Source organism: Sus scrofa, chromosome 3 (assembly GCF_054392235.1).
Source record: "Sus scrofa isolate SSC_HxYL_T2T_F1_AM1 chromosome 3, Sscrofa_HxYL_maternal_Yorkshire_Landrace_v2.0, whole genome shotgun sequence".
NCBI lineage: Eukaryota > Metazoa > Chordata > Mammalia > Artiodactyla > Suidae > Sus > Sus scrofa.
In genome coordinates, this window is record NC_139385.1 from 121,077,903 (window position 1) to 121,090,621 (window position 12,719).

General features: G+C 41.1%; 1 pseudogene; it reads left to right on the forward strand.

Annotated features, from left to right (window-relative positions):
- Positions 1-3,532: 3,532 nt before the first annotated feature.
- On the forward strand, positions 3,533-8,611 carry LOC100515775 (G protein pathway suppressor 2 pseudogene; annotated as a pseudogene).
- The last annotated feature ends 4,108 nt before the right edge of the window (positions 8,612-12,719 follow it).

Consider the following 12,719-nt stretch of genomic DNA (forward strand, 5'->3'; position numbering starts at 1 on the left):
TTAGGAACTGCCAAGTGTAAGACACATGTAGGGCAAGGTCCAGGGGGAGATGATGGAGAATTCAAAGTTTCCACGCCCTCTCTTCAAGAAATTCAGGTGTCACCCACCTAGCACATTGATGCGTTAACCAACCCAGAAACTCCAGTGTCCCAGAGTTTATAGGAGGGGTTTCATTACGTAGACGTGATTCTTCAAATCACTGGCCACATGACTGGACTTAATCAGCAATCCCTTTCCCCATCTCAGCTATCAAGGGGTGGTAAAGTTCCCACCCACCAATCAAAAGCTAAATCTTTCTGAACATCAAAAAAACAAACAACCCAATTCTGAAAATGGACAGAAGACATGAGGATATTAAGATGGCCAACAGGCACATGAAAAGATGCTCAACACCGTTAATCATCAAGGAAATACAAATCAAGACCACAATGAGACATCACCTCATGCCTGTCAGAATGGCTATCATCAAAAAGAACACAAAACTAGAACAAAGAATCCAAAAACTTATATGGAACGATAAAAGACCCAAAACTGCCAAAGCAATCCTGAGGAACAAAAACCAAGCAGGAGGAATAACTCTCCCAGACTTCAGGCAATATTACAAAGCTACAGTAATCAAGACAGTGTAGTACTGGTACCAAAACAGACATACAGACAAACAGAACAGAACAGAAAACCAGGAAATAAACCCAGACACCTATGGTCAATTAATCTTTGACAAAGGAAGCAAGAATATAAAATGGGAAAAAGACAGTCTCTTCAGAAAGTGGTGCTGGGAAAACTGGAGAGCTGCATGTAAATCAGTGAAACTGGAACACACTCTCACACCACGCACACAAATAACTTCAAAATGGCTTAAAGACTTAAACATAAGATACCATAAAACTCCTAGAAGAGATCATTGTCTGACATCAATCATACAAATGTTTTCTTAGGTCAGTCTCCCTAAGCAATAGAAATGAAAACAAAAATAAACCATGGGACCTAAGCAAACTTAAAAGCTTTTGCACAGCGAAGGAAACCATTGGGAAAAAAAAAAAAAAAAAGACAACCTACAGAATAGGAGAAAATAGTTTCAAATGATGCAACCAACAAGGCAACAAGGGCTTTATCTCCAAAATATACAAACAACTCATACAACAGCCAAAAAAAAAAAAAAAAAAAAAAAAAAAACCAATTGAAAAATGGGCAGAAAACCTGAATAGACATTTCTCCAAAAAAAAAATATACAGATAGCCAACAGGCATATGAAAAAAATGTTCAACATCAGTAATTATCAGAGAAGTACAAATCAAAACTACAATGAGGTACCACTTCACACCAGTCAGAATGGCCATCATTATTAAGTCTACACATAAATACCAGGAAAAGTGTGGAGAAAAGGGAACCCTCCTACACTGCTGGTGGGAATGTAAATTGGTACAACCACTATGGAAAACAGTATGGAGGTACCTCAGAAAATGAAATATAGAACTACCATATGATCCAGCAATCCCACTCCTGGGCATATATCCAGACAAAACTTTCACTGAAAAAGATACATGCAGCCCCATTCACAATAGCCAAGACATGGAAACAACCTAAATGTCCACTGATAGATGAATGGATTAAGATGTGGTACATATTACCATGGAATACTACTTATTCATAAAAAAAGAACAAAATAATGCCATCTGCAGCACCACTGACGGAACTAGAGACTCTCATACTAAGTGAAGTAAGAAAGACAAACACCATATGATACCACTCATATCTGGAATCTAATATATGATATAAAGGAATCTGTCTACAGAAAAGAAAGAAACTCATGGACATGGAGAACAAATTTGTGGTTGCCAAGGGGGACAGGGAAGGAGTGGGATGGACTGGGAGTTTGTGGTTAGTAGAGACAAACTATTGAATCTGGAGTGGATAAGCAATTAGATCCTGCTGTATAGCACAGGAAACTTGTGATGGAACATGATGGAGGATACTGTGAGGAGAAAAAGATCCAGGTGTGTGTGTATAGATATATGTGTATATATATATATATACCTGGATCACTTTGCTGTACAGCAGAAATTGACAGAACATTGTAAATCAAGTATAAAAAAATTTTTTAAAAACAGAACACAAATAACAAATGCTGGTGAGAATGTGGAGAAAAGGGAACTCTCACAGACCACTGGTGGGAAGGTAAACTGGTACAGCCTGTGGAAAACAGTATGGAAATTCCTCAAGAAACTAAAAATAGAACTACCATATGACCCAGCATTTCCACTTCTGAGTATATCCGAAAAAAAAAAAAAAAAAAAAAAAGCTGATTCAAAAAGAGACATGCAGAAGTTCCCTGTTGTGCCTGAGGGGGTTAAGGATCCAACTAGTATCCATGAGGATATGGGTTTGATCCCTGGCCTTGTTCAGTGGGTTAAGGATCCAGAACTGCTACAAGCTGCAGTGTAGATCCTGGACTGCTGTGGCTATGGCATAGGCTGGCAGCTGCAGCTCCAACTAAACCCATAACCTGGGAACTTCCATATGCTGCAAATGTGACCCTAAAAAGAAAAAAAAGAAGAAGATACATGCATGCCAATGTTAAGGGCATCATTATTTACAATTGCGAAAATACGGAAGCAACCTAAGTGTCCATCAAGACATGAAAGGATAAAGAAGATATGGAATAAGTCAAAGAAAGACAAGCACTGTATGATATCACATATGTGGAATCTTAAAAAAACAATAAACTAGTGAATATAAGAAAAAAAAAACAGACTCAGATATGGAGAACTAGTGGTTACCACCAGCAGGGAGAGGGAAGAGAGGAGGGGCAATGTGGGGTAGATGTGCATAAAACAAGCTACAAGGAAGTTTCCCTGTAGCTCAGCAAGCTAAGGATCCAGCATTGTCACTGCAGTGGCTTGGGTCACTGCTGTAGTGAGGGTTCGATCCCTGGCTGGGGAACCTTCACATGCCGTGGGTGCTGCCAAATAATAATAAGCTACAACATTGTACAACACAAGGAATATAGCCAATATTTTATTATAACTATAAATGAAGAATAACCTTTAAAAAAAAAAGTATTGGCTTCAGGATAGATTAAATAAAAATGACAATATCATTAAAAATTTAAAAGAGCTAATAAATTTTTCTGTGTGGCCATCCCCTCCCTAAAACTAAGGGCCCACTCTGGGTCACTTCATTAGCATAAATTTAGGTATGGCTCAAAAGGGCTTACTATGAATAACAAAAGATACTCCCTATCACCCAAGAAATCCCAAGGGTTTTTGAAGGTCTGTGTCTGGAACCAGGAACAAAGATCAGTATATTCTTTATTATATCACATGCGCAATAAATGGAAGTTATTATTTTAAAAACCAAGTATTTTAAAATAATGCAAGCTTAAAGATGAGGAAGAAAAAAAAAATCAGAAGCTTTATAAAATCAGCAGCAAAGGGGGAAAAAAAGGAGGGGAGTGTCAAATTGACTATGAAGGTTCAAACCCAGATGACTAAATAGAAACAGACAAATCCAGGAAATGAGGATGGGATTGAGAATGGATTTCGCGTTAGAGATGGAAAGCAACGACCAGGGATTTCAAATGCACACTGGACAGATGGAGAATGTGAGCCTAGTGCTGCAGGAGGACATGGCCATAATCAGCTGTCAGAGTTATCCACCTACATAAAAATACCCCACTCAACCGGCCCCTCAAAAAGCCATCACTACTCAAAGGAGGATACCAGATAAAGGCATCATATAACCATCCTCCCAGGTCAAATAAAAGCAACTTACCACACATGGCAGAAAATGTAAGGGCTGAACTCTAGAATATATTTGATTTAGTATTTTGAACTCTAAATAAAAGGGTACCTCATTTTTAACATGAAGATTCAAAAAGAATCATATGGCTAAGTGCCAAACAGAAATACTGGGTTTTGTTCTTTGACAGAAAAGGACCGTTTTATTTTTTGCCAATAGGAAACTTAAAATACATCTCTTTAACAGAAATGCTTATTTTTTGTTCTTTGACAGAAAAGGACCATTTTATTTCCTATCATAGGAAACTTAAAATACAATCTCTTTAACAGAAATGCTTATTTTTCAAGGAAAAGTTTATGGAACAACCATAGAATATCTCAACAACACAGCATAACTAGAACAGCTATGATCAATTCATAAAAGCTTCCTGTTCAGATACATAAAGGAGGATGAATACTTCAAGCATGGAAACCACTACACAGCCTTATTTAAAGCTTTCACAGTCCAGCTTTTAGAAAGTACATTCAATGACTAGAAACTGCCTTGTTAATTGCCCATAGTTCAGAAGCATCACAATTTATTTTTCCCTACAATGTACACATCACCTTATCCTTTTGTTGCTAGCTTCTCAGAAGAGGTCCCAACTCTTTCAGCCAGTGAAGGTGACAAATGGGAGAAGAAAGGCAAAGCAGAGCTGCTGGAATCCCAAGGGTAGTGTGCTATTTGAGGGCAAGTTTTCCATAACACCACAAGTGTCTCTGGCCCAACGAGTGGAGCTGGACAGTAATACCTGCTACAAGTATGGTTTTAATGTACGAGTGCTTTAAGGAGAAATGTAAACATTTTTAAAATTTCCTGTGTTTTCTTCTGCTTTTCTCCATTATTTCTCACTCTTCTTGGGCCTCTCAGGCATTACTTGGCCTTTCTGTTTTCAGACCAACTTGATGTAGCCTGCTATAAGATCCTAAAAAGGTGGGGTGCATATGGTTTAAATTGGTCCAATTTGTCACTGGTCTCAAAACCCTGGCAAAGACATTTTGTTTTGTTTTTAAAAACAGTTTTCAGGCATTGATCCCAAGTAATTCGTTTTGTTGCCTAGAGTGGAGTCTTGATTCATCCCATGATTCCAATGGCAATCAAGGTTGAGAACCAGAATTACAGAATAATCTTGTTATAAACAGTTCAAACTAAAAGACATGTCTGTTCTCGTTGTACCAAGGGACCTAGATGATGTGGGGGCAGTTGTTATGGGGAGTGGGAGGTGTTCGCTCATCGGGGTTGGCCAAGGGTCACTTTATAATAATCTGGCACTCTTGCAAAAAACAGGAAGGAAGGGAGGGAGGGAAAGCAGAGTGTGGGCTACTCAGATGGTTTATAGTGTAAAAAGGCTATGCCATGGCTAACGGGCCCGTGGAAATGAGACATTCAAGTAGTGATTGGATTAATGAACAGGCGACAGGCATATTAACTCAGGAAGCCTGGAGGACTGTACTGTAGTAGAACTTAGGAGAGAGATGCCAGAAAAGCGGGGTGCAAGCCGAATGTGCCCCACGCTCCCAGGCTCCAGAGAGAGAGGGAGGTAGCAATGTCGAAACTGGCCAGGTCCTTGGAACTTCAGCTTTCCCCTAACAGCAATGCTCTGAGGCGAAATTTGGATAGCAAAAGCATAATCTGAGCCCAGATCTCCAGAAGGAATGGGGTAGGGGCAGCCCCCCTCCTCACACTCCACAACATTTGGGGTTTTCAGGCTCCAAAGATGGCAAGAGGAGCCCCAAGACCTTCCTTAAGAAAGCAAGCAGGAATGGCACACTCTCCCCACTTCCTGGACCCTGTGTCTAAAGCCAAATTACAAGAATTATTTTATTCTGCATAAAACTTCAAAATGTTTGTATTAGACTCTTGTTTATAGTAGTACCTAATTCTGCTACATCAAAATCAACGTATAAACCAGCTCTAACTATGGTTATCTACCAATGTGTAAACTCCTTGTTGTTCAGGCAGGGGTTCAGAACGAGCTTCCTCAAAATGTGTCACTTTAGCAAGAAGACTGCTTTGAGCTAAAGGCAATGCAGATCCTGCGGGTTCAAGAGCCACTACTGCCTCTCCCTTAACTGGAAGAATTTAAATTGGGGATTCCCCCCAAAAAAAGTTATTACTACAGATTAATTCTATCTAAGTTGCCCCATCTGTAGGCAGGGCACACATCTAATTACCAAACATCTGTTCCTCTGTTCTGTGAACGACCCTCCCGTTCTGGAAGCCCCAGGACCCTATCCCATTCCTTAGCTTGGGAAGGGCACACATACCTCATTTGACCTTTCTGTCTCTGCACCTCTCATGTGTGTGAAGTCTCTGACCTTCTTATGTATGTGAGATTTCCATACATACAAAATTAGATTTGCTATCTCATGTTAATCTGTCTCATGTCAATTTAATTCTTAGACTAGGTAGAAGAATTTACAAAGGTAGAAGAAAGTCTTCTTCCTCCCCAATATTCACAGGTAGTGCAGTGAGACTTATTTTCATTATCCTGAGCTAATAGAAGCTGAGGATGCCCTTGGCTTGAACTCTCCCCCAACTTGCTCCAATTATATAACCCACAGAAGGCCAAGGTCTTTCCCAGTCCAACACTAATTTCTGAGGGGCTTAAATTCTCTCAGCTCTGGACACTCTCTTTTAATTCAACAAATTCACCAATTCTGTCCTGTTTCCATCTATCGAAACCTAAAAACCCTTAGTTTTGAAAAACCCTTGTAAATAAACACTGAGGGTCAGTCAGAAGGAGGAACAAACAGTCATTTTAAATAACAGATATCCTTGAGCCATCTTTCCAATTCCCCCACTTTTTCAATGACCCTACATCTGTACTCACTCAAACATTGCTATTAAAACTCCCTTGGAGTTCCCAACATGACGCAGCAGAAACGAATCCAGTTGGAAACCATGAGGTTTCAGGTTCGATCCCTGGCCTCACTCAGTGGGTTAAGGATCTGGCGTTGCCATGAGCTGTGGTGTAGGTCGAAGACGCGGCTCGGATCTAGAGTTGCTGTGGCTGTGGTGTAGGCTGGCAGCTATAGCTCCAAATGGACCCCTAGCCTGGGAACCTCCATATGCCGCAGGTGCGGCCCTAGAAAGACAAAAAGACAAAAAAAAACTCCCAATGGTTATCCCTGAATAAGCAAAATTCAGCCCTTTCCACTTGGTCTCACTGGTGAGTGAGCCCACACCAATCAAGGTGCTGAGCTCTGAAGCCTTTCTTCTATCAGGATCCGCCTTCCAAATTTTTTTAAGGCAAAAAGAATATTTTTGCTACCTTAGAAAGTCACCTTTCCAGCCCTAGTGCTTCTTCCTAGTACAAAGGCAAGCACCTCAGTCAATGTCAACTGAGTTGAATTACCTCCTGGGCTGCTGTTCTAAGGAACGGCTCACCAGATCAAACTCTACATTTCCCTTCCTCAGAGCAGCAGGGTCCCTTGCATGTTTCAAATGTCCCCCCATCCACGAGCAACTACTGTCAGTTATTTCTTCCACTCTTTCCAATTACAGCAGCGAAGCTTATGACCTAACAACCAAAGACAAAGCGCCCTTATTTTTTTTTTAATATAGATTAAGAAATTAAGTCTCAGGAAGGTAAAATTAATTGCCCACAACCTTCCAATAATAAAAAGCGGAGTGTTTAAAATGTATGAAATACTGTGAGAAAGGTGTTGCTTGCAACATCTTAGTCCTCACAAAAACCATAGCAGAAAAGTAGCACTGTGGTGCCTTTTTATAGTGGGTAAACAGACATACGTTAAAAATAAAATTCGGCTGTTAGCCAGGCCAGGCAGTGGACAGGTAGGCCCACTGCCCTGCCAGCCTGGTCTGAGGGCTGGCAGCCAGTGACAGAGCCAGGTATCCACGGCACTGGGCCATCATGATGAAGCAAGTGGCAGGAGGAGGAAGAGGTGGACAAGATGATGGGAAAGAAGATGAAGGAAGCACAGGAGAGAAGGGGGAGAAAAAGGAAATAGCAGAGCAAATGTCACTAGAGGAGACCAAGGAACAAATCCTTAAGTTGCAGGAGGAACTTTCGGCCCTATAGGAAGAGAAGCAGCAGCTTTTCCTGCAGCTCAAGAAAGTTTTACATGAGGAAGAAAGACAGAGCCAAGGAGCAGGGTGACCTGACCACTGTGCCATCAGAGGCATACCAGCAAGGCCTGACTGTTCACACAGGAAGTCACCTCCTCATCATGCAGGGGCGCCCTGGAGGACCCAAGCGGCCAGGCACCCCACGGCAGCAGACAAAGCCAAAGAGATGTTCGGACTCCAAGTGCTTACGAGCTGGTACTAGGTGGGCTCAGCAGCTGCTTTCACGGGGACCCCTGAGCAGGGCAATTCCGAGGCAGCCCAGGCAGCGCCTATTGAACTGCTCAGCCCTCACCTCACTATGGACCCAGCAGCCTCCCTATAGTCCTAGCTCAGAGCGTCTTCGGCGTTTCCTGCAGTACAGTACCTGTCTCAGCCACAGCTCTATGCTGGGCACAGGCATTCTCAGCCCACCCAGACAGGCTTCCTCCAGCCCGGTGGTGCCCTGTCCTTACAAAAGCAGAGGGAACACGTTCACCAGCAGACTAGCTTCTCTGACTCATCCTCGCTGAGTCCCATGCATCCCCAAGCTCTGCATCCAGCCCCTGCACTGCCTGCCTCACCCCAGCTCCCTGTACAGATGCAACCAGCAGGAAAGTTAGGCTTTTCAACCACTAGCCAGCCTGGCCCTCGGCTCTCCTTCATCCAACACAGCTAGAACCCACAATTCTACCACAAGTGACCATCAGGTTCTATCGACCTTGCTCCCAGCCCCTACCCCCCTGCTGTGGGGGAAGATTGCTGATATGCCTTAGTCCTAGGCCAATAAAATTTACCTAACACTGAAAAACTAAACTAAACTAAAATTCCCTGCTCCAAATCACAATGTAAGTAAGTGCTACAGTGGGACTCAAGCACACTAGAGTTCAAGCTGTTAAAAGGATAATTCAAACAAAAAGCTAACAGTGTGTCTCCTGTGCAAATATAAAATGAAAACCTGTCTATGAATTTATCTAACTCTTTAATTAATTATGCAATAAATAAGATGTTTCATTTGGTTCAAAAGTGAATCCAAAGAACACAAACATACAGATAATCAGGAATGGTGAAACAGATTTGCTTAATGCATCCAACAGTGGCTTGCTTCCCCCACAAAAGAGGAAATCAGTAGTACCTCCAACCAACCAAATTCATTTGCAAGCCTAAGGACAAGAGTAATCTGTAATGCTGTCAGCTATTCACAACCTACAAAGTTATGGAATAAATTAAAAAATAATAAAAGCTTCAAACCTCACAGATTAGATCTCCAGGAAAAATGCTCTAGACTATCTAATGTCCACTGAAGACACCCTAATCTTTTCTGTACATTTCGAAGACTTTCACAAAATTTCATTACATAGTTCTTAACCACCATGCACAAAGCCATTTTCTTCTTTTAGAAAAGAATCCACAGCTTCAAGATCTCTGATAACCACTGGAAAAACTGAATTAGTCCTCTCCGTAAAACTAAGCTTTCACTATAATAAATTTTTTTCAATTGCATACTAAGCAAGAAATAAGAATTTATGATGTATTTATACATAAACAAAAATAAAGTAAGCCATTGGACTGTCAAGCCTCTTAAGAGATCCAACACTAATGAGGGTTTGGTTTTACTGAACAATGACAAACAGAATTACTCTCTGGAGAAAAAAAGACAGTTAAATTGTCACTTCCAAGTAACTGACCCAAAATTAGCTTAAGTGTCTAACTGGCCGATTCTATATATCTTAATTTCCATCCTACAATTTCCTCTATTTAAAAAAAAAAAAAAAAAAAAAAAAAAAATCCCAGCCCCAACTTCTGCCTCCAATAAAACTGAGCAGATATACTGCCTCTACCATTCCAGCTAAGTGCAACTAAAAACCCTGGACATTATATATGAAATAAACAAAAGAAGACTGAAGGTGGAGAGAAGGCACACTAGCTAGCGAGGGTCCTTGGGATCCACGGAACAACATGCTGTGACTTCCCTGGGTTGGCCTTAGTCCTAGTCTACCACGTGGACACAAAACTGAAGCAGTCAATAGTCCAGAAATGGGGACAGCCAAAAGTTCCTGGTCTTTCAGAGGACCAAGAAAAGAGGGCATAACAAAACAGAAACCTTGCAGTTAATAATCATTGCCACTCCAGCCAAAAACCGTAGGAAAAACTGTGGCTCGCCCCCAACAACAACAAGCAGGGAGCCAAAATTTTCACTCTCACCAAGCTGTACTATTGTGCCTCAACACTACAGGTTACCCCCGGACTCCCTCTCCTTACCCCCCATCCTCGCCCCCATGACACCTAAGGCAGAACTTTCTTCCCTCGCCAGGTAGGTGTAAGACTCCCTTCCCCTGCCACACAAAGTCTACGAGGACCACGTGGAGGGCCTGGACTTCTACTCCCATGACAGTAATGAGGCTCCCCTTCTCATCTCCACCGGGATGCTATGAAACAAGGATTTTCTCCACCCTCCAGGGGTCAGGAGGCCATCCCCTTCCAGTGGTGTCAGTAGAGGCCATGTGGGGATCAGCAGAGTAGTGTCAGCGGAGGCCCAGAGAGGAGCTGAAACTCCCACCTCTGCCCAGCAGCACTAAGTTCTGCTTTGTGTGTCAATGGACCAATTCCTTGAAAGCACACAACTCACCCAAAATGAAACAGATAATCTGAATAGTCCTGTAACTATTAAGGAAATTAAACTCGTAATTAAAAACCTCCTGAAAAAGAAATCTCCTGGCCCAAATTGTTTCATTACAGAATTCTACCAAATATTTAAAGAAGAATTAACACAATCTCTTCCAGAAAACACAAGAAGAGGGAGCACTTTACAATTCACTTCATGAAGGTAAAACTACCCTGATGCAAAAACCAGGAATAGGCAGTTAAAAAAAAAAAAAAGAAAGAAAGAAGGAAAGAAAAACTACAGACCAATACATGAATATACACTCAAGGGTTCTGGCCTTAGCTCAATATTCAAGAATCAATGTAATTCACAATATTAACAAACTGAAAAAATACATATTCACATGATCATACCAAATTTTTTTTTGTCTTTGTTTTAGGGCCACACCCACGGCATATAGAGGTTCCCAGGCTATGGATCGAATCAGAGCTACAGCTGCTGGCCTACACCACAGCCACAGCAACACCAGATCTGTGCCGTGTCTTCGACCTACACCACAGCTCACAGCAATGCTGGATCCCTAATCCACTGAGCAAGGCCAGGGATTGAACCTGCAACCTCATGGTTCCTAGTAGGATTCATTTCTGCTGTGCCATGATGGGAACTCCAATCATACCAATTTACATAGAAAAAATTATCTGATAAAATTCAATACTGTTCATGAGAAAAACTCTCAAGGAAATAAAGGGGGGGAATAAAGGGAAACTTTCTCAATTAGATAACAATCCTCTATTAAAACATACAGCAAACAGTATTAAACCTAATGATAAAAGAAAAAATGAATAATGCACTGGCCCTGTTATCGAGAACAAGGCAAAGATGTCCATTCTCACCGCTCTTATTCAATGCAGTTCTGGAAATTCTAGTCAATGCAAGAAGGCAAGAAAAGGAAATAAAATCCACACAAAAAGAAGAAATAAATCTGCCCCTCTTTGCAGTTGATACAATGGTTAACACAGACAAGAAAGTTACCCAAAAACCTTCTAGAATCTCCTAGTAAGTGAGTTCAGTAAAGCTGCAGATACAAGATAAATTAAAAAAAAAAAAAGAGAAAAAGAAAGAAAAGCAACTGCAAACTGCACTTTAACTGAAGAGACAACTTACCAAATAGGAAGAAAATTTCTGCAAATCATATATGTAAGGTGCTTGTACCTAGAATATATAAAGAACTTCTATAACTCAGTAGTAAAAAGGCAAATAATCCAATTAAAAAATGGGCAAAGGGACGTTCCCATCATGGCTCAGTGTTAACAAATCCAACTAGGAACCAGGAGGTTGCAGGTTTGATCCCTGGCCTCGCTCAGTGGGTTAAAGATCTGGCGTTGCCATGAGCTATGGTGTAGGCCAGCTCAGATCCTGCGTTGCTGTGGCTGTGGTGTAGGCAGGCGGCTACACCTCCGATTCAACCCCTAGCCTGGGAACCTCCATATGCTGCAGGTGCGGCCCTAGAAAAAAACCAAAAAAAAAAAAAAAAAAAAAAGGCAGGGGGGAGGAATCTGAATAGACATTTCTCCAAAGAAAATATACAAATGCCTAAAAACCACATGAAAAGATGTTTGACATCATTTGCCATCAGGGAAATGCATATCAAAACTACAATGAGACATCACCTTACACCCACAAGAATGTTTTATTATAACTTCTCTAGAATGACGATAATGAAAAAGACATATAACAAGTGTTAGGTGAGGATGGAGAAATATGAGAACCTCCAAATACCATGATGGGACTATAAAATGGTACAACCTGGAAAACAGTCTGATGATTCCTCAAAAAATTAAATATGTAAGTTATCATATGACCCAGAAAATCAACCCCTAGGTATATACCAAAAAAAAAAAAATTAAAATGATACATCTGTACACACACACATAAACTGGTACATGAATGTTCAGAGCAGCATTATTCATAATAGCCAAGAAGTGGAAACAACACAAATGTCCATCAGCTGATGAATGGATAAATAAAATGTGGCATATCATACAGTGGAGTATTATTTGGTCATAAAAAGGAATTAAGTATTATTACATACTCTAACAGGGAGGAACCTTTAAAATAGTATGCTAAATCAAAGAAGCCAGTCACAAAAGACCACATATTGTATGATTCCACTTACAGGAAATAGCCAGAAGAGGCAATTCTATAGATACAGAACATTAGTACCTACCTAGGTCAAAGAGGGGAGGCAGGGAGATGAGGTGTCACTGTT